Source organism: Sciurus vulgaris (genome assembly GCF_902686455.1).
Source record: "Sciurus vulgaris genome assembly, chromosome: 11".
NCBI classification, from domain to species: domain Eukaryota; kingdom Metazoa; phylum Chordata; class Mammalia; order Rodentia; family Sciuridae; genus Sciurus; species Sciurus vulgaris.
The window spans coordinates 52,438,639-52,459,266 of record NC_136472.1 but is presented as its reverse complement, the minus strand read 5'-3'; the positions used below and the strand labels follow the sequence as shown (position 1 = coordinate 52,459,266).

The window sequence follows — 20,628 nt, the reverse complement described above, 5'->3', positions numbered from 1 at the left end:
AGACACATATGACCTGCCCAAATTGAATCAGGAAGACATAGAAAACCTAAATAGACCAATATCAAGTAATGAAATCGAAATAGCAATTAAAAACCTGCCAATAAAGAAAAGCCCAGGACCTGATGGATTCTCAGCTGGGCTTTAACAGACCTTTACAGAAGAACTAACTCCAGGCTTTCTCAAATTATTCCATGAAATTGAGATGGAGGGAATACTCCCAAATACTTTTTATGAAGCCAGTATAATTCTGACACCAAAACCAGACAAAGATGCATCAAGGAGTAAAAAGTACAGACCAGTATCCCTAATGAAGGTAGATGCAAAAATCCTTAATAAAATATTAGCAAACAGCATTTAAAAACATATCACAAAGGTAATACACATAGCCAGGCACAGTGACTCATGCCTATAATCCCAGTGGCTCGGGAGGCTGAGGCAGGAGGATCAAAGCCAACCTCAGCAATTTGGCAAGGCCCTAAGCAACTCAATGAGACCCTGTCTCTAAATAAAATACAAAAACAGGCAGGGGTTGTTGCTCAGAGTTTGAATGCTTCTGGGTTCAATCCCCAGTACCAATAGTAATAATAATAATAATAATAATAATAACACGCATCTAGTGGGTTTCATTACAGGGATGCAGTAATTCATCACTCAAACAGAATTAAAGACAAAAATCACATGATCATCTCAATAAATGCAGCAAAGGCCTGTGATAAAATCCAACACCCATTCATGTTAAAAACACTGGAGAAGAAAACATAGGGTCGACACTTCATCTTATGGGTGTTAACAGTGACTTCCTTAACAAGACTCCCAAAGTGCAAGAAATAAAACCAAGAATCAATAAGTGGGATGGCTTCATGCTTAAAAGCGTCTGCACAGCAACAGAAACTATTAAGAGCATGAAGAAAGAGACTACAGAATGGGAGAAAATCTTGGCCAGCTACTCCTTTAATAGGGGATTAATATCCAGAATATACAAAGTACCTAAAAAATTTAACACACACACACACACACACACACACACACAAAACACCCAAATAACCCAATCAATAAATGGGCAAAAGAACTAAACAGAAACTTCTTAAAAAAAGAATCACAAATGGTCAACAAATATATGAAAAAATGTTCAGCATCTCTAGCAATCAGGGAAATGCAAATCAAAACTACACTAAGATTTCATCTCACTCCGGTCAGAATGGCAATGATCAAGAATACAAAGCAATAAATGGTGGTGAGGTTGCAGGGAGAAAGGAACACATGTACCTTGTCGGTAGAACTGCAGACTACTACAACCATTCTGGAAAGCAGTATGGAGATGCCTCAAAAAACTAGAAATGGAAACACCACGTGACCCAGCTATCCCACTCCTTTTCCCAAAAGATCTAAAATCGGCATGCTACAGTGACACAACCACCTCAATGTTTACAGTAGCACAATTTACAATAGCTGAATTGTGGAATCAACCCTGATGCCCTTCAATAGGTAAATGGATTAAGAAATTTTGGTATATATACACAATAGAATATCACTCAGCCATTAAAAACAGCGAAATTATGGCATTTGCTGGTATATGGATGAAAATGGAGACTATCATGGCAAGTGAAATTAAATAAACTCAGCAACTCAAAGGTCCAATGTTTTCACTCCTATGCAGAAGCTAGAGTAAAATAGAGGAAAGGGGGAGGGAAGGATACGATAACATAAGGAAACAATCAAATACAAATTAATAGATGAGTGAAAGGAAGTCTAGAAGAGGAAGGAGGAGGGGAGAGGGGAGAGAGAATGGGAAGGAGAAGGGGAAGGGACAGCGGGGTTGGGAGGGTTCACGAACAGGAAGGAAGGAAAGAAGGAAGAAGAAAGGAAGAAAGACAGTCCAGGAATAGTGAATGCAGCAACCATTATGTGTCATTTGCATTTTCTATTAGTCCAGTTTACATTCCTGTACCAAAATACTACTTACTAAGTGGGCTACTTACTAAGAAAAGAGATTTCCTTATCTCTCTATGGGGAGGCTAAAAATCAAAGGGCAGGGTGCAGGCTCCTTCAAGGGCCTGTCTTGGCTACATCACCCCATGACTGGCAGCAGAGGTGGGACAAGGGATTATACTCCCAAGCAGGAAGCCAGAGCAAGATTCCTGTCTCAACCCTTGTGACAGTTCATTCTCAGGAGATCCGACCCCAGGAGACCAGCGCTCCTAAAGGCACACCCCAATAACCTAAGGTGCTCCCACTAGGCCCCACCTCTTCGGGGTCCCATCCCATCCCACTACCACCACCTGGGAACCACACCTCTGACACATGAACTTTTGGGGGGTGACACAAACCATACCCAAACTATAGTACATACATAATCTCATTTAATGCTCACACTAACTTTCAGAGGTAATACTATTGCTCCTATTTTACTAATAAGGAGAAACTCAGGAGTCAGTGAGGAGACTAATCTGAGAGGTTCTGGGACTTGTCCAGGTCAGGTAGTCAGTAGGGACGGTGGCAGGTTTCGAACTCAGGTCTTTCTGATTCCAAACCTGTGCTCTTAACCATGCTATTTTGCTAGTAATCAGGGAGGCCTGAGCCCTATACTGAGATGCCAATTTAGATAAGCAAACCTCAAACCCTCTTTCTCCTTGGAGCCTACTCCCCATTTTTTTGGCCTTGGCCCTCCTCAGTAATTCCTTCTTATCAGAGCCTCCTGTGCCAGTCCCTGCCTGTCGCCAGAGGGTTTGTGTTTATAGGATGAGTAGCCCCATTTGGTTTTTGCCCACATCCTGCTACAATCTGGGTATCATCTCCTTCTCCCACGACTGTGGCTGCTGTCCCCCAGGTCACCCCTGTGCTGCTGGGCCTGGTGGGGTCCATGTGCCTCACAGCTGTGGGACTTCTTTCCTGTCCTTCCATCGCATGCTCCTCAGCTGCAGCTCTGTGCTGTCCCCATTTCATGCTGATTTGCTTTGATTCTTTTCAGACCTGGGAGTGACGCATGTTTACGTCAAAATGCGTGGGCTGTAAGTGTCCCAGAGCAGTCAGACCTTCCGGTGTGTGAGCTGCGGTTGTTAACTTTCAACCAAGGAAAGCAATTCCTGGAAGGAAAAACACCGTTAGGTGACAAAGCCAGATTTGGAATAAGCAGGCTTGCTTGGGATGTCTGTTTTCTGATCTGTGCCTCTAGGGACTAGACTCAGGGCACCTGAGCCAGTGGAAACATTTGGGGCCAACTGCTTGCATATCCTCACTGTACAGAGGGGGAACCCACGGCTGAGAGAGGTCCCATGCCCCTGGCCCCCCAGTTCCAAGGACCAGAGCACAAACGGGACTCAGACCTCTAACTCCCAGTCCAGTGTCCTTTTACCTCATTCAGAGATCAGGTGTTCTGCTCTGAGGGCCCTGATGGTTTAAAGAGTTGGAACTAGCCCTGGCTATATTCTTTTCCCTTGCTTCTATCAAGTACTTAAACGAGTATTCTTAATCCCTTTGTATTAGGAAGCCTTGGCATTTGACTCAGTCAGAAAACCAGGACCTCTCTGTAGATGGTATAATTGTGACAACTGGTCACCACTGAACAACTCCCCTGGGCCAGACACTTGACACACACTGTTTTCCTGAGGCTTAAGACAATTGGATAAGGCTGGCGCATTTCACTCATTTCATGCCTGAAGTTCCAAGAGGCCAGGAACTCGATCAAGTACACAGCCCGTTTTGGAACTCTTCACTTTCAAATCCACACTCTCTCTATCCAGCCTCTTAGAAGCACCCCCTGAACCCAGTTGAAAGTCAGAGAGCCCTGGGTTACAATGCCACCTCTCCTCTTACTTAGCAGGCATCCAACTTCCCTAGTGCCAATGGGGCCTGGGACATAGTAGGCACTCAATAAATAGTTGCTAAACTGCAGCTCAGATAATTCAGACTTACCCAGCTTCACTTTCCCCAGGGGAAATATCACATTTCAGTGGGCTGTGGGGTAAGAGCAGTTAGTGTATATAAAAGGGCCTGGTGTGGGGTGAATAAAATTGTGGCTATTCACTGAGCGCTCTGAGGACTTTGTCTGGATTTTGCCATTTAATCATCACAAAAACAATAACCTCCAGGGTAAGTGCTTTTGTGATCATCTCCATTTTACAGGTGAACTGAGGCTTAGAGAGGATAAACAGCATGCCCAGGATCCTGCAGCTCCTAAGTGGCGGAGCCAGGAGGAAGTCTAGGTAGTGATTGCCCAGCCTGCTTTCCTGCCCACAGCCTCGTCCTCCCTCTGTGCTGCTGGTAACCAAATCCAAGTCTGGCTGAGGGTATAATGAAGGGCACAGAGAGGGTTCTCACTTAAAGCCCTTCAGTAATACCCAGCTAACACTTAACTTCTGAAGTAACCTGGGTCTGTTCCCCTTACAAGGTGCCACCTCTCTAGCAGGGAAGGAAAATGATGTAGTCCCAGGAAGGACACCTAAGTTGGAGGTGGTCACCAGGAATCTTACTGTGGAGTGGACTCCTTGGTTTTCCCCTTCCTCCCCTGCTTCTCATTCATTTGGAATCGTTTTTTCTCTGGATTGCAGAGCAGAAACCAATATGAATTTGACTTAGTCCTTAGAAATGTTTACCTGGCTAAAAATACGCCAGCTTTGTTATATTTTGAGCCAAATTTAGATTTAATGTATAGCAATTGCTCACGCCCAAGTATTAGGCATGAACTGTTGGGACATTTTGTAACAGGAAGCTGCTACTTTTTCATTCCAAAGAACTGGAATTAGGTCAGAAATTTGTCATTTGCAAACACCAACTCTCACCACATTCCACTGCTGTTTTTAAGAGCGTCTGGTCACCTGGATTGGTAGGAAGCAGGCCCTGGGCGAGGCCAGGCTGGCTGGGCTGCCCTGGTGCATTCTCCAGGTCTGGTGGCTTCCAACTGACCTCAGCTTGGCTCTCCCCAGGCCCACGCCATTCTGCAGTGTGTTGCCTTTGGATTAGCATAAGGGCAGACAGGCTGCTTATTTTAGAACTGGAAAGAGAGGAGACGTATCAATAAAAAGCCAGGGAAGGAAAAACCCATTCAGTGGTTTTAAAATATCTCTCTCCCTTAACAGGACAGATTATTTTTGTTTCTTAAAAACAACGGGTAAATTTCTCCTCCAAACAGTCAGGAAGAGAGACAAACTTAAAAATGGTGTGATGGTGGCCTATAGACTTCACCAATCTCTCCTGTGCTAATAGGGCAGGTTCTTTCCCTCAAACTTCCAAAGTATCTTTGCCCCTCAACTTGCAGTCTCTGGAGACTTAGAACTAAATTACAAAGGCCTTGTTTTCTTGCCCTTTCATTTTAAAGGCAAGACAGCAGTGCCTCAGGGCCTTTGCACTTGCTGTTCTTTCTGCTTTCAAGGTCTTCCCCAGAGAAAACAAGGCTCATTCCCTTACCTTTAGTCTCTACTCAGATGTTACATAATCAGAGGTCCCTTTTTAGACCACCCTATACGAAATAGTAGCACCCACCTATACTTTTACCGTTCTTCATCTTTATCTTTCTCTGGAGCTGGAACAGATTTCTCTTGACACGTTAGGTATTTGTTTACAATATGTCTTCCTCCACTCAACTGTTGGCTCCATGAAAGCCTGGGCTGTGTCTGTCTTGGTCACTACTGTATCCCCTGCACCTAGAACAGAGCCTGGCACATAGTAAGCTCTTACTAAATATTCAGTGAAGGAAGGACTGGGGCTGGTGTAAGGATTCTGGCCAAGCTGGAACTAGTGAGCAGCTCTGAGCACTAGTCCAACGCTGGCTGCTACCCTCTTTCTCTAGACCCTACTATGGAACCTACAGAACATCTCTTAGAATGCTAATAGGTTGGGATAGGTGTGAGGTCACACACCTATAATCCCAGCTACTCAAGAGGCTGAGGCAGAAGGATCACAGATTGAAGCCAGCCTCACTCTGCAATTAAGGAGGCCCTGTCTCAAAATTTTAAAAATGGGGGGAGTAGCTCAGAGGTACTGGTTCCATCCCCAGCTCTGTGAAAAATAAAAAATTAAAGTTGCTAATGGGTTGAAATGTTGTCCCTTAGACAGTTTTTCTTATTTAGTGGTGACTCTTAGTGCAAAGACTTGGGTGAGTCAGGCTAGGAAAAGTTCATATTTTTGCCCAGGTTGTGGACTTCTTACCCATGAGCATTCTTACTTCGTGGAGTGTAAAGTTGGCTCCCAGAGGCCCACCATGGAATGCGAAAGTGAGGGATAGGATTACCTCACCCCAAATCTTCCGAATCCTACTTGCATTTAGTGAGGTCCTCAGTCTTCCTGAGAGAAACCCCTTTCCTACAAAACGCTCTGTGACCAGCCCTGGCAGCACAGGCCCCATGGCCCCATAACCCTGCCCTGTGCCTGGAAGTGGAAGGGATGGACAGGGCAACCCTTAGAAGAAGGTCACTCCAGAATCTGCAGCTCCTGTCTCCTGTGTGGCTTTGGTGTTGCTGTTTCCTCTCCTGCTCTCCGGGCATTGCAACTGCTTCTGGCTCACCATGACCAGAGGCTGAAATCCACCTGGCAGCTGCAGAAGGAAGGGGGACTCAGCCTTTACCTAGCATTAGAGGACCTCAGTGCTCCACTCCACCAGGTGTCCCCAAGTGGTCAAGAGGGCATCTTTCGGAAGCCAAAGACAGTTTCATCCAGCCCTTCTCACAAATGGCTGTGACCTCCTCAGCAAAGGCTGGGCTGCCATTCCCAGGCTGATCAGAGCCCAGCTCCCACAGTCCTTCGGTGCCTGGAAGTCTCTTTTCAATTCCCCCAATTCAAGTCCCCCAAATAATATTCTGGGATGCCAGCATGTGGTTGTAAAGAAAGGGGGATGTGTACCAGGGTCTACTCATGGGTTCTCCTTCCCTGTGTCTTCTGTCCAGGGCAGCCCACTGGATGGGCAGGTGCTGCACGAACGTAATCTGCCTGCCTGCTGAGGCATTTCTTTCTGTCATGCTGTGGTTGGTATTGATCCAGGGAAAGCCCATTGGTAAGAGCAGAGCACATTAATTGAGCTCCTGAACCGGGCTGTTTATCTAATCCTGATGTTGGAAACTTTCTGCATTGTTCTGTGCAAATCAAGCTCTTTCAAAGCTTCTCACATGCACACTGATGCCACAGAAACCCCCTGTCCTTACGCATACCCATGTCTCAATCAGGCATGGGCACTACAGGTAGAGGAAGGAGACTTCCTGGCAGAGCAGCAGCTTTGCTGCAGAGTCCATGGGAGGAAGTGGCAGGGGTGGGGGGTGCTTTTTGCCTCCTCCTTCAGCTCCCCTAGCTTTGTCTCATTGAACTCCATCCAAGCTGCCTATAGCAGGTACCACCCTAGCCTCCCTCAAGTCCAAAACTGGCCTTGATCAAGGACAGAGAAGCTGCCCATGACTGAGAGATGATGAACCTGACAGCAAGAGAGAGTGTGTGTTTGTGCATATGCCTGTGTGTGTGTGTGTGTGTAATTGTGTATGCATGCATGTATGTCTATGTGCATGCATGTGTGCCTGAGTATCCAGATGCTCCCTGGGAGGTTGTGGAAAACCTATTTGACCACTGGCGTGGTCACCAAGCACAGGAGGCAGTGTGGAAAGGCTGTGAAACACTGTTCTTGGAGTCAAGAACCGTTCATTCTCATTCGAGACCTCACTTTAACAACCTATGTGACCCTGGGCCCAGGTCCAGCGGTCCCTCACCAGCACTGTGGAGGTGTCCCATACAGTACACGGGCCCAGACATCTCCTTTGCCGAGACAGGCCTGAGTGGGGTTTCTACACGTGTGTTTCTCAGGGCTCTGCAGGGGATTATGAAGCACTCTCTGGGATATGACTCCCTCAGAGGAAAGGGGTAGAGAAGTTGGGGAAAGAGCACACGTGGTCACAGTCACACCAGGCAGGGTTTGGATTTCAGCGCCGCCCACTCAGAGCACTGCAGCCCTAGGCGAGTGGCTGTACCTGCGCCCACTTCCTCACCTTCTCCGTAGGCAGGACAGCAGTGACCTCTCCAGGCTGCTCTGAGCCTGAAGTGGCATCCGGTGTGTGAAGCATGTGGCAAGTGCCTGGATGTGATGAGCACTCCATCCCCATTAGATCCCCGTGGGTGTTTTCTGCTGTACCCAAATATGCGGGTGGAAACTGTCAAGGAAAGTCCACAGCAGAGGGCAATCAAGAAAGGAGATACTCAGGGACATCAGTGTAACTTGGCAATAGGGAAACAGGATGACTCATTCTTCAGGTGGCTAGGAACAGGAAAGGAAGAGTGCAAGGGGACATCAGCGGTCCTTACACCTCGGTGTGGTCAGTACTACCTGGTGCCTATGCAGAATCCTGGGCCCCACCTTAGAGACTTCGATTTTGCAGATCTGGGGTGAGGCCCCAACATTTGTGTGTCTTTCTGACAATTGTGATCAGATGAAAGTACCAAACACGGTCTGAAGTCCTCACTCCCACAGAGACGAGGCCAGAGTGGAAGATCAGATTGGAAGATGGAGAGAAAGAGGGAGGTGGTGACTTGGGCAGGCAGGGACAGGAATCTCCATGAAGTTAGCAGAGCTAAGGTTTCCCTGCAAGATCCAGGGAAAACAGGGCTGCATATTTTGGGGGTTTTTTGGTTGTTTTGGTTTTGTTATTTGTTGTTGTTGTTGTTGTTTAGTTGTAGGTGGACACATACCTTTATTTTATTTATTTATCTTTATGTGGTGCTGAGGATGGAAGCCAGTGCCTCGCATGTGCGAGGCGAGCACTCTACCCCTGAGCCCCGGTCCCAGCCCCAGGGCTGCATACTGGGGTGGGTCCGATGAACAGATGGTGGAGTGCTCTGGCGGACAGGAAGCCCTGGCTCTTCTCCCTGCCACCAGGGACCGGGGTTGCCAGGTAGGGTTGCCATTACACTGGGATGTCAGCCACTGGGAAGGATTTACTGGGACACCTGGTAAATGGTAATGAATCCAGCGTATGTGTCCTCGGTTTAAGGCCCAGGCTTGCCAGGTTGAAATTGCCTGACGGTGCTCCAAGAGTTCAGCATCTGTTTCTCCACTTTTTCATTCAGAAATCACTGGCCACCTTCTCAAAAAAAAAAAAAAAAAAAAAAAAAAAAAAAAAAAAAAAAGAGAGAGAGAGAGAGAGAAAGAAAAGAAAGAAAGAAAGGGTCTGGGGTAGGAAGAAATAGGGCTTAGGAATGAGCTGGGCAGGAGGCCTAGAAGTGTAAGGTGGAGTTCGGCTCCTCGGGACCCAGAGCAGGCTGGCAGAAAGAGAGCCTGAGATGGGATGTGGGGTTGGAGTCAGGCTCCTTCTGAGGGCCGTGTGAGCTCAGAGGGGCCACAGTTGGTGTCTCATATTTGCAGGAAGCCCTGTGCCCCCCAATAAAGCCTGACTGAGACATTCCTTTGACAGTGGACTTCAGATTTGCTGACCACAATAACAAATTTTCTGAGATCTTTGGTAGGTCAGGAGGAGTTAGAAGTAAGAAAGGATAGAAAGGGAGGGAACACTTATTTAGACCTACTGTGTGCCTGGCTCCAGTCTCAGCTTTCATGACTTGGGTCACTTAGCCTCCACCCTAGGAGGTAGGTACCATTGGTCTGTTTTGTAGATGATGGAAGATCCCAGAGAGGTGAGGGGACTTGCTTAATCTCACACAGCTAAGCTATGGCAAGGCCTGGACTCAATTCACTCCTTTCTGGCTCCAAGGACTCGCTCGGGGTTCACAGTGAATGTGGTGGGGACTCCACTCCTCCATGCTCCACTCGGGCCCCTCAGAAGCCAGCTGCCCTGAGTGGGGTGGGGGGCACAGTGTGGGCAGAGTGCCCTGGAGTCTCGGGACTCAGGGGGCACTTCTGTGTCCCCTGTCAACAATCCAGCCTTCAGTAATGTTGTGCTGGCTGCTAGCCCCTGTCACTGCTGCCAGACCCCCACCCACACAGGCAGAGGCTTTGGCCAAGGGCATGCAGGAGGGGGAGGAGGAAGTGCCCTCTAGAGGACTTGTCGCAAAGCCCCTGAATGGCCCCATTGAGGTGCCTGGGCAGGACACAATGAGACTGTTGGGGCCCTTGGTCCACTGAGGTGAGAGGCCTGAGGCTGGGCAGGCAGTGCTGGCACAGAGGCCAGACTCTGACTTCCAGGGCAGGGAGCCAGTGCCTCTGACGTGCTCTGAAATGCCAGCTCTGCTTAATGGGGAGCAGCTGGGGCAGGCTCCACATTCCTCCCTTGCCAGGAAGGCAGTGTGACCCCAGTCCCCAGGCCACCGCAGCTCTCCCTTCCCTGCCCAACTGTCCTCACCTTCTTAGACCAGGCTCTGCTTGCTAACCAGGGATTGTGGCTCCTTCTGTCCATGTCCTCTCGGTTTTCAGGGGCATCCCTTTTTGCCCTTTTAGAAGAATATCAACAGCATAGGACAGCTTAAGAGAGCCACAGGTGGGGTGGACAGTGAACATGCCAGGTGCTTGGTTAGATTTGAGTTTCAGATAAATAAATAATGAGTAATCTTAACATTATGCTTAAGCATGTAACGAACATCCACAAAGCCTGAACCAGGATCTCCGTTCGTTTGGTGTGTCAGGGGACGAATTTATACTAAAGATTATTCTTGTTTATCAGAAACTCAGATTTCACCTACTGTCCTCTATTCTTGTTTGCCAAGTCCAACCACCCTACCTGAGGAGCCATGATGGACATCCATGTGGCAAAGATCTAGCTAGGTTTTCCTCAGAGCCACCAAGGTGCCCATCTACATCTGGCTTCCCATACATAAAATGGCCAGATGCTTCACTTAGAAGGAGCTTACTAAAAGGCAGCCATAGACCCTTATTTAACCATATCACTCCCTCTTCTAGGAGCTGTGTCCTCTCCAGCTCCCATAGTGGAAGGAGCAGATTTGGGGTACAATTCTAGTCAGCGACTCTTTTCTGAGCACCTTCATGTCACAATGGCTGAACCCTAGCGATTTAATAGTGAATGAAATAGATGAGATCCTTGCCTTCAAAGGAGCTAGAGGGAAGACCAGCAGGGGAGACCCGCAGTTGAACAAAAGAGCAGTCACATTTCAGCACGCCACAAACGCTGCAGGTGGGTGGAAGAAGTCTTGGAGGGGCTTACTCCACCTCTAGGACCAGAATAGGGGTCTCAGAATCGGGGGATTCAACTTGAAATCCTAGCCTACGTTACTGAGCTGACTAGCTAAGTGGCTCAAGCTGCGTAGTGTTGAACTTTTCTTGGGCTTGGTTTTCCTCCTCTGTAAAGGGGGACAGTCTTCTTGCCTCTAGGGACCAGTGTGAGGTTCCAAGTACAAGGAAGGATACGAACATGTGTTGCAAGCTGCAGGGTTCTAGATGGAATTGGCGGCGGCAGGAGGCAAGCCAGCAGGAGGCGAGGAGTTGAAGGAGAGGGAAATACAATGGGCTGAATGCTTGGACCTGTCCCTGCTCCATGCCCCTGCATACTAACTCTTAGCACACTGGTTCACTGCCTCTAATTACATCTCTGAGCATTATTGTCAGTCTTTAAAGCAGTCTTCTTATCAGGTGAAAAACAGTAATACCAGATATTTATATTTTACTCTTTGCAAATGATCATGATGAGGAGCATGACCTAGAGATTCAAACAGGCCTAGATTCAAGTGCCGTTTTTACTGTGCAACCTCAGGTCAGTACTTAACATCTCTGTGCCTTAGTTTTCTTCTCTGAGAAATGGGGCCTCATGGGTGTGACTGAGAAGATGAAAAGAAACCATCCTTATAAATTGCTTAGCATTTAGCAAGAAAGCAAGCAGCTGTTAAGGTCTTATTTGAGTCTCATAACACCCTTAGGAGGTAGTAATTAACAGGTGGAGAATTAAGCTCAGAGAAGTTAAGTGACCAGCCTGTGCATGCACAGCTAAAGGAGTGGCTTCCAAGCCCTGGCTTCACCCGGACATCTTAGGAGGACTTTTGTCACCCAGCCTTCAGGGGCTCTGCCTCTAGCTTTCAGCTGAATACTCTCTGGGGACTAGCTGGACTCAGAACCCCCTTGTGCTCTCAAACCTTTCTGTTCACTGATGCCTGCACAGTTGCCCTCTGAGCATGGATGTTAGTTTTGTTGTCTTGAACACAAAAGGATTTTGAAAAGAGCAAGTACTGGGGGAGAGGCTAGAGGTGGGCCTCTCATGGGAGAATGCAAACTTTAGCTGATAACGTCCCCCGTAGATAAGCAGGTGGGTTGACTTGCTCCTTTAGGAGGAGTTCTGGTTTCTGATAGAAGCAGAACCAGCAACCCTGAGGGCTGGAGCTAGGGCAGGGAGCTAGCCTCCACTGAGCGCTTGCCCGGGCCCAGCACCACGTTGGTGCTTCTTTCAGAGCCAGTTCTGTCCCCCTGCCCACCCTCTGGGGTTAGGACTTAGACCCATTTTCTGGATAAGTGAAATGAGATAGAGGCTGAATAGTTTGAGCAGGATTGCTTAGGAAATAGCAGCACCGAGTTTTGAGTGCAAGTCTCTTGGCCCTGGAGCACATGCCTCGATGACCCCCCTGTGCCTGTGTGCTTTAGGGGAGACGAAACAGCAGAAGGCATGAGATCACCTTCAGGGCTCCAACTGAGGACTTGAGACACTCCACCTGCCACACGGGGGGCTTTATACCACCTGGTGCATTTTGGATACACAGAGGGAAGAAAGAGGGTTTCCTTGGAGCCTGTACCTAGCAGCAGAAATGAACTTGGCCCTGGTACAGTAAATGATGACAGTAAGGTGACCTGCTCTCGCTGCAGACCTACTGGAAGGTGAGGTTGCAAAGTGGGTTGGAGAATGAGGACCTTAGAAGCCAAGCAGGAACATTTAGTCTAATCCCAGGAAGCAGGGAGCCATAATGAATTCTGAGCAGTGGAGGGCAAGCCAGAAATAGTGTAAAAGAGAGTCTCAGGATATTGCAAAGGAGGCAGATTGAAGGCCTGAAGGGGCACTGCCACTGATCCTGCAGCTGCTGCTGCTGCCGGCAGTGGGAGGGTGCTGGGGGTGCTGGCCAACATTTATTGAGTGGTCACCATCTGCTAGTGGTACTAGCCTAAGAATTTTACCTGGGTCAACTTGTTTAAGGCTCAGAACAATCATATAGGGTGAGCCTATGGTATAGATGTCTACTATTACACATGGGGAAACTGAGGCATAGTGTTGCTAAGAGCCTGAAGTAGGGGTGGACCTTGAGACTGGAAAGGAACAAGCAGACCTGAGAGTGATCATAGGGGCTGGATTGTGGCTCAGTGGTAGAGTGCTTGCCTAGCATGTGCATGGCCCTGGGTTCATCCCTAGCACCACATTAAAAAAAAAAAAAAAAGAAAGAAAGAAAGAAAGAAAGAAAGAAAAGAATCATGGAAGAGTGAGGGCTGCACCTGGTGATCATGTTGAGAAGATGAAAGAATGGGAGGCTCTTAGTGACTCCAACGTAAGCCTATTACTTTTGGGGGAGTCGATTTCCTGACAGTAGGCATTGATAAGTTATGACTGAACCAGCAAAGGCAAGCTTGCAATTTCCTAAATGCTTCTGTTAAAATGGAATTGTGATATTTGAAAGGAAGAATATAATATCAGGTGCCAAACACAGCCACTTCACCGTGAGTGAGATCATCAGCTTCTGTCTGCAGGTGGCTGCAGGGAAGGGGACACTGGATGGTCAGCTTTGACAAGGCCTGTGCTGGCCAGTCCCTTCCATCAGGGTACGCTGTCTCAAAATGCAACCGCCCTGAGCCCTTGCCCTTGGACCTCTTCCCTTTCACTCCAGCTCAGTAGGATGTAAAGCAATCCATGTTCGTGTCATTCAAGGGGCTGGGGATGTGGCTCAGTGGTACAGCCACATGCCAACCCTGGATTAAGGGATCCCTCCTTCCAGGTCACACATGGGCATTTTATCCGAGTTTCAGAAACTTGGCTGGAGAAGGTTGGGCTGTGAGTAATCTCAAGAGGTTGGGCAGGGAAGAAGAGGTTCATTTACTTGTCCCCTACCCCCTACCCCCTACCCCCAGAAATACCTAACCCCAGCAGTGCCTGGAAACCAAATTGTTACACCCAACCTACAACAAAGCCATAAACCACACATTCTCTGGGCCAGGTGTGCCATGGAGGGCTGGGTCCAGCCCTGAGTGTCCTGAGACCAGCCTTCCTCCCCACCTGGTAGTCTGCATTCCTTATGAGCAGGAGCTCCTTAGTTAGACAAGCCAGAGTTTGATCACAGCCTCAGACTGACTTGCTGCATGTCCTTGGACAAGTCGTTTCACTTTCTGACTCTTAGTTTTCTCATTTGTGAAATGGGGACAGAGATAGCACCTTCTTCACAGTGTTGAGAGGTATAAATCATAGACAGCCTGTAACATGCTTCGCCCAGAAACTGGCACATAGTAGATGTTCACTAAATGTAAGCTGAAGCTGTTGCCCCACTTTGATGGACTCCAGGTGGCTAAATCTTCTCCATGGTCTTTAGGACCAAGCCAGGACCTGGAGGTGCAGCCTTATTCATTGCAGGCTGACCGCAAGTTAAGCCTGGGCTGCTGCTCAGTGTTGTTGGCTCTTTAAGTCAGTCCCTAGTACCATGGTCAGCCTGGCCCTGGGAACGGCCCTCTTTCTCCTTGCATCCCAGAGAGGGCCTTGTAGAATTCCTTTCTAGCCCCCCAAATTTCTGCATCAGAGGCAGTAAAATCTCTGGCCAATACTTTACAGAGCACCTATTATGTGTCAGGCATTGGACTAAAGAATTAATCTTCACAATTTTTCCATAAAATAAGCCCTGTCATTAACCCCATCTTACAGGGGAGGAAGTGGAGGCACCTTGAGGCTAAGTCACCTACTTAGAAATTAGCAGCTAAATCTGATCCGGTACTCAAACTCCTAACCTCTGCACCTTCTGAACGAAGAAGTCTGAAGCCATTCCTCCTGCGTGGTGCATACATTTTAATAACCTGGCGACAGCCTGGGAGCTTTGCTGCTTCCCTAATCTAAAGGGACCAGAGCCATCTGTTGGGTGCTTTTTTGAGGAAGCTAGTGTGACTGTTTCAGGGTAAAATGCAGAGAAATCGCATCACTTTTTCCTTCTGTCATGGTAAAAATAACCTGCAGGGACGAGAGGAACAAATGGAGGTTGGGAGGCTGGCATTGAGGGGAAGAAGGGGCCTGAGCACTAGGGGCTGCCCACCTGGTGCCATGAGCTGCCATCTGCTCGATATGGGGCAACATCAGCCTGACCTGCTGGCACCTGTAAGGCCACAGCATCTGTCTTCAGAAATGGAAGCTCAAGGGACAGAGGTGAGACCCTGGAGGGATTCAAAACATGTTGTCCACACATAGAAGGCAGCTGTGATCATGTGTCTCATGCTCTCACACAAACTGGGCGATTCTTTGATCATGGGACATATTTTTAAAAATAAACTGGATGTAGTTGGTAAAGTTGAGATTATGTTAATGTATGCAGTTTCCACTGCTGCTAGATTAAAATAGCTTCATTTCAAGAAAACGAGAGCTGCTTACTGTCAGTCTGCCTTTGAGGCCCCATCTTGCTGGGTTCCAGGGCTGGTGGGCTGGGCAGGGCACAGATGACGAGGACCTGCATAGCAGTACCAGGATCTATAGCTTTGCTCAAGTGGAAGGAGGAGAAATCCAAGCAAAGTCTTTGCCAGCATGTTTCATAGAACTTGACCCACTGAGCCCTGGTGAGAACAGTGGTGAGCATTAGACACCCTAAAAATATTCCAGTTCTTCTCAGGGAGTGTCATTCTTTAGTCCCAGGATGGACGGAAGCTGAGCTGGGTATGTGCTAAGCAGACACCTTATTTGACTTAGAGATCAATTTCAAGTTTAATAACCATCACTTGTTGAAAGCCGTTGAGGTAAGACTTCTCATGGCAGCCTTGCAATAAGCTTATAGAGAAGGGACATTTATTATATCCATTTTACAGAAGGAAAAACAGGGCTACGCAGTTTAACCAACTTACTAAGGACCAGAGAGTTCATTGGTGGCCTCGCTAGGACTTGGGCCAGGTGTCTGCCCTCATAAACATTTTGTCAGCTACCTTCCCCGGCCATCTAGAGTCAGAACACAAAATGCAAGTAATTAGAAAAGATTTGGGGGCCTTTAAAGAACTGAACTGTCACAAAACCCCTATGCTGAAATGCACACACTTCATTCCCAGGGGAGAGGGAAGGCCCTTGTCCAATGCCGCCCACCTAGCAAAAAGCAGAGCTGGGATTCAAACTCAAATCTAAGCCCTCCGAAGTCCATACCCTGGTGACATCATCTCCCCCAGCTCTGCGGTGTAAGATGCTGATTACAGTTGTCCCTGGTGTTCATTTTAATCAGTTTTCATCAGTGGAGTCTTTCTTTAGGGATCGCAGAGGCAGAGCCTCCCCTAGGAGATGTAGGACACCTGGCAAAGATTTTTTGAGGGGCCCCTATCTTTAAAAGTTTCTTGCCAAACATCAGGGTGCCAGCCCTGTTTTGGCATACAACCTCACAATCCCAGGAAGGAATGACAGTGCCAGCCGGGAAGAGCAATCCTTCCTGGAATCAGTGTTGGGGTTAGGACCATGGAGCCCACCCCCCCCCAAAAAAAAAAAAAAAACCACCATTGAGGTCATTCCTGGAGCTCCTTGGGGCATCTGGTTGACACACTGTGGGTGGCTGGAGGTACAGAGAGTGTCTTGCAGGGAGAACGGAGAACAAAGACCCCAATAGATCTGGGTCAGAAGTAGTGGCAACCGGGCCAGCCCCAGACACTGAAGGGAGACTTGGACAATCTCAAGGAAGGCACTCCCAAGCCTGATTTTGAGGACAAAAGTGAATGTGGAGATAAGAAAAATTGAGGGTAAGAGGAAGAAGAGAGTGAATCTAAAGGTGAAGCATCTTCTATGTCTGAGGCACAGTACCCGCTGGGGCAGCACACCACAAATAAGAAAAGGATCCATCCTTTCATGGATCTTACAGCCCAGTGGCAACCAGGCATTAACCACATTATTGGAAAGAGGAGGAAAGGGAAAGAGAAGGAAGGAAAGGGGCCGGGCCATCCCATAGATAATTCCAAGGCTGGGAAGTGAGGTAGAAGGAGGCATCACCGTGTAGTCCCAGTCAGAGACTCTGGGGTCAAAGGACTGGATTCAAGACCCATCCTTGCTGCTTCTTAGACCCATGCCTGTGTGCCAGGCCCTTACACTCAGAGCTGTTTCCTCATCCAGAAAACATCGATGAGCTTTCCTGCTTCACAGGGTGCTGGAAGGAGCTAAATAAAACAGCATGCAATGCCTTTACTGGGAAGTCGGACACGCATATCGGATCCCATGAAGGGTGACTGAGACTAGTGATTATCTGATTTCTGAGCCCTAAGTATATCCCCAGCAGCCGATTGGGAGGGCCGAGATAAGTAGGGACTCTGACAGCCACACCATGGCTGACAGTGGAAGAGCCGGCAATCTGACAGTGAAGGAAGCAAGCCCTGGAAACTCCCCTGTCCCAGCGGCGCTTGGAGCAGTTAGTGATGGTCACCACTTGAATTTCTGTACTTGAATTGATATTCTCTGGTTTGGGAGAAGATGTGACTGTATAACATAGAACTTCATACGTAAAAAGGTGAAAGTAAAATTTGGGCTGCTTTGAACATGAAGCTTTGGGCATTCGAAACTTCAGCAGGGGAGGCCTCCTTCCCCTGCAGTGCTGGGAGGTAGAGCCACCTGGGACTTCTGGAGAGGTGAATCCTCCAGGCCTCTCTGCTCCTCTAAACAGAGGTCCCTGACTGGAGTCCCTCTCCTGTGTCCACACCAAGTGTGCTTCTGTGCAGTGTGGCACGGCCCGGGCAGGGCAGGGGCTCCAGACTCCAGTCTGCTGAGGATCCACCCGGAGCCTGTCAGCCCAGCCTGGGTTGGATTTCCAGTTTTATAGATGTAGATCTTAAATGTGGGTGACAGATGTGGAAGAAGCACATCCAGGAGATGAAAGATAGCTCCATCTGCTTGATTCCACAGGAAATGTGGAGACCAGAAGTGCAGGATGGCTTTTCCTAACGGGGAGCTTGTGGGTGCGTTTGAAGGGAGGACGGGGGTGGGCTGCAGCTGACACCGGCCCCTGAACCCGGTCTCCTGACACCAGGCTCAGGAGGCAGCATTGGCAGAAGGGCTCCTTTGTTAGGGGAGACTGGGGAGGACAGTCCGTGGCACTATGAGGAGAGCAGGCTTCAGTGCAGGGACCTCGTGACGCCTCTTTGAAAGTCCTTGGGCTGCCACAGGTACAAAGGAAGGCCACTGTTCTGTTGGGTGAGTGTTGGGTGAGCCAGACACAATTGTTATTGCCATCTCCACATTTACAGGTGAGGAAACTGGTACAGAGAGACCATGGTCACTTTCAAGGTCACCCAGCTGGTGACTCAGGCAGCCTGGCCCCAGAGCCCATGCTCCTAACCTCTACTCTGCTGCTTCCAACAGCAGCCAGCAGTCTGGGTGACTTCTCAGTACAAGGAATCCAGAGATTCTTGCCGCAAGGGATCCAGAGAGCAGTTCGGACCCTGCGATGGTATCACTTCCAAAGACTGGAACAGAAACTTCCCAGGCACTGAGCTCCCGTCCTCCATGACCCGCATTATACTTTTGCCTTCTCCCACTTTTCCCTCCCGTGCCCTTTATTCTCTCATTCAACTAAACTGTTTTCAGAAAGTGAACTTTGAGAGTCATATAGACTTAGGGTCAAATGCTAGATCGCTACTTCCTACCTCAGTGACTTTGGGTCACTTAACCTTTTTCAGGCTCAGTTGCTTCATCTGTAAAATGGGGTGCCAAGTAGGACCTTCCTCATAGGCTGCTTGTGAGAAATAAAGGAGGTGAACACAAGGCATTTAACACAGGGTCTGGCACTTAGTGTGCAATCAGCAGGCACTCTGAGCAGAGAATTGATTTCATTAGTCAACACCGAGTCTGGAATGGACACAGGTGAGGGTGTGATTTGCCACAAAGCCTGGTGGAATGCCTACTACCCCTACAAGAGGTGCTGCAGGGATGACCTGGCTGCTAGCATCTCGTGTCTTCTTGCTCTGCCCAATGCCTATTCCCATAGAGCACTGGTGCCAGGGAGGTTCATGGAATCCGCTCTCCTCCACCAGGTCCTGACCTGGGACAGCCCTGCTGGTTTCTAGATAGCAGAAACTAAGGCATTCTTTGGTTCTAATGCCCAAGATGGGCAGATAATCAAGAATCTGCCCTCTCTTGTCCAGACCAATCCATGTGTGGATTTGAAGCTATGGCTCTACAAGGCTGAACTTGATAGGCAGGCAGGATCTCAGTCACTTGGGTGGCTATCCTAGAAAACTATAGCTGCTATTGCCACCTGGTGGCCTTACACAGCAACACATGCTTCGAAACTTCTACAGTATCCTATTTAAGGCAACAGAGCTTGTAGCATCCTGGGAACCAATCCAACCTGCTCACAGTTAAAGGGCGAAAGTGAGATCAGCAGTCTGGGGATGTCGCTTGTGGTATAGCTCTTGCCTCACCTGCACAGAACTCAGGGGTTCAATCCCCAGAACTACCAAAAAAAAAAAAAAAAAAGGAAAAGAAAAGAAAGAAAGAAAGAGTGAGATCAGAGGAGGGGAAATGGAAGTTTTGGAGGAAAAGCACTGAGCACATAGTTACATGGCCTCTGTTCAAATTCTGCCCCCAGGTGAATGTCAGACAAATGCTTGAACTTCTCTGAGCCTGTTTCTTATCTAAAATGTGATGAAAACTCTCCACGCCTGCTCACATGGCTATGAGGCTCATGGGTTCTGTAGACTGTAAAGGGCTCTATGGTGTGGGAGCTGTTTTGTTGGCTACAGGAGCAAAGTGAGGTCAGTACTTCTGAACCTGTGAGGCGGGTCTGGCTGCCACCCAAGCCATCATGGAGACAAAGCAGGAATGTGCATGGCTTCCTCCCTCATTGCCAGCCTAGCACATCTTCAGGGTGGGTGAAATATAGGGGTCTCAATCCTTCATACTCCCTTCTGGGTCTGGCCTGGGTCTGGCCTCCTCTTCCAAGGTAGCTACAGGTGAGGAGTGCCCTGCATAATTGCTGAGGATGGGGAGATCCTGCCCGGGTTTCCTTGAAGGACCCAATTCTGGGTCTGGATAGGGGACAAGACACAGTGCTCCCAGGTGAGGCCACACAGAAAGGCTGACCTTAGCCCAGAGCTGTCTCAGGCCCAGGAATGTGATGGTATCTGGACCTGGACATGCAGCATTGGCTCATTCCCTCCGCTGATGGACAAAGGGCCCAGTATGTGGCATTGGGCAGTTGTCCCAATGGCTTCTCGCCATCCTGCTCAGGCAGCTGTCTGGACTTGTCCAGCCCATGAAACTTAGAGAGTCTGCTCACCCTACCAGGCATAGAAGGCTTGGGTCAGGCCAGGGTCATCCTATCCTCAGACCTTAATGCCAGGCACATCTCACAGGTTCTAGGAGGAAGTGTTCTCTTTGGGTCGTGATGGGCTTCCTTGCCAGTCACATCCTCTCCCCGTCTGCTGACTTAGGATGCAGTTGATTTTACTGAGTATCTACTATGTGCTAGATAAGATGCTAAATGCTTTCATAAAAGTTGTCTCATTTCTTCCTCAAAGCTCCAGGTACAGTGGTTTGGTCAATTCTAATTACAAATGAAGAAACTGAGGGTTGTGGATGT

At 48.6% G+C, this 20,628-nt stretch overlaps 1 protein-coding gene and 1 long non-coding RNA gene across 5 annotated transcripts in view; both read left to right on the top strand.

Moving 5' to 3' along the window:
- The window catches only part of NAV2 (neuron navigator 2), a 693,848-nt gene that overhangs the window by 328,659 nt on the left and 344,561 nt on the right, over positions 1-20,628 (top strand). The gene's annotated exons all lie outside the window — the stretch shown is intronic.
- Positions 16,556-19,546, top strand: LOC306639346. Its single transcript, XR_013757629.1, has 2 exons — positions 16,556-16,858; positions 16,890-19,546. It is a non-coding gene; the product is annotated as an uncharacterized lncRNA (long non-coding RNA).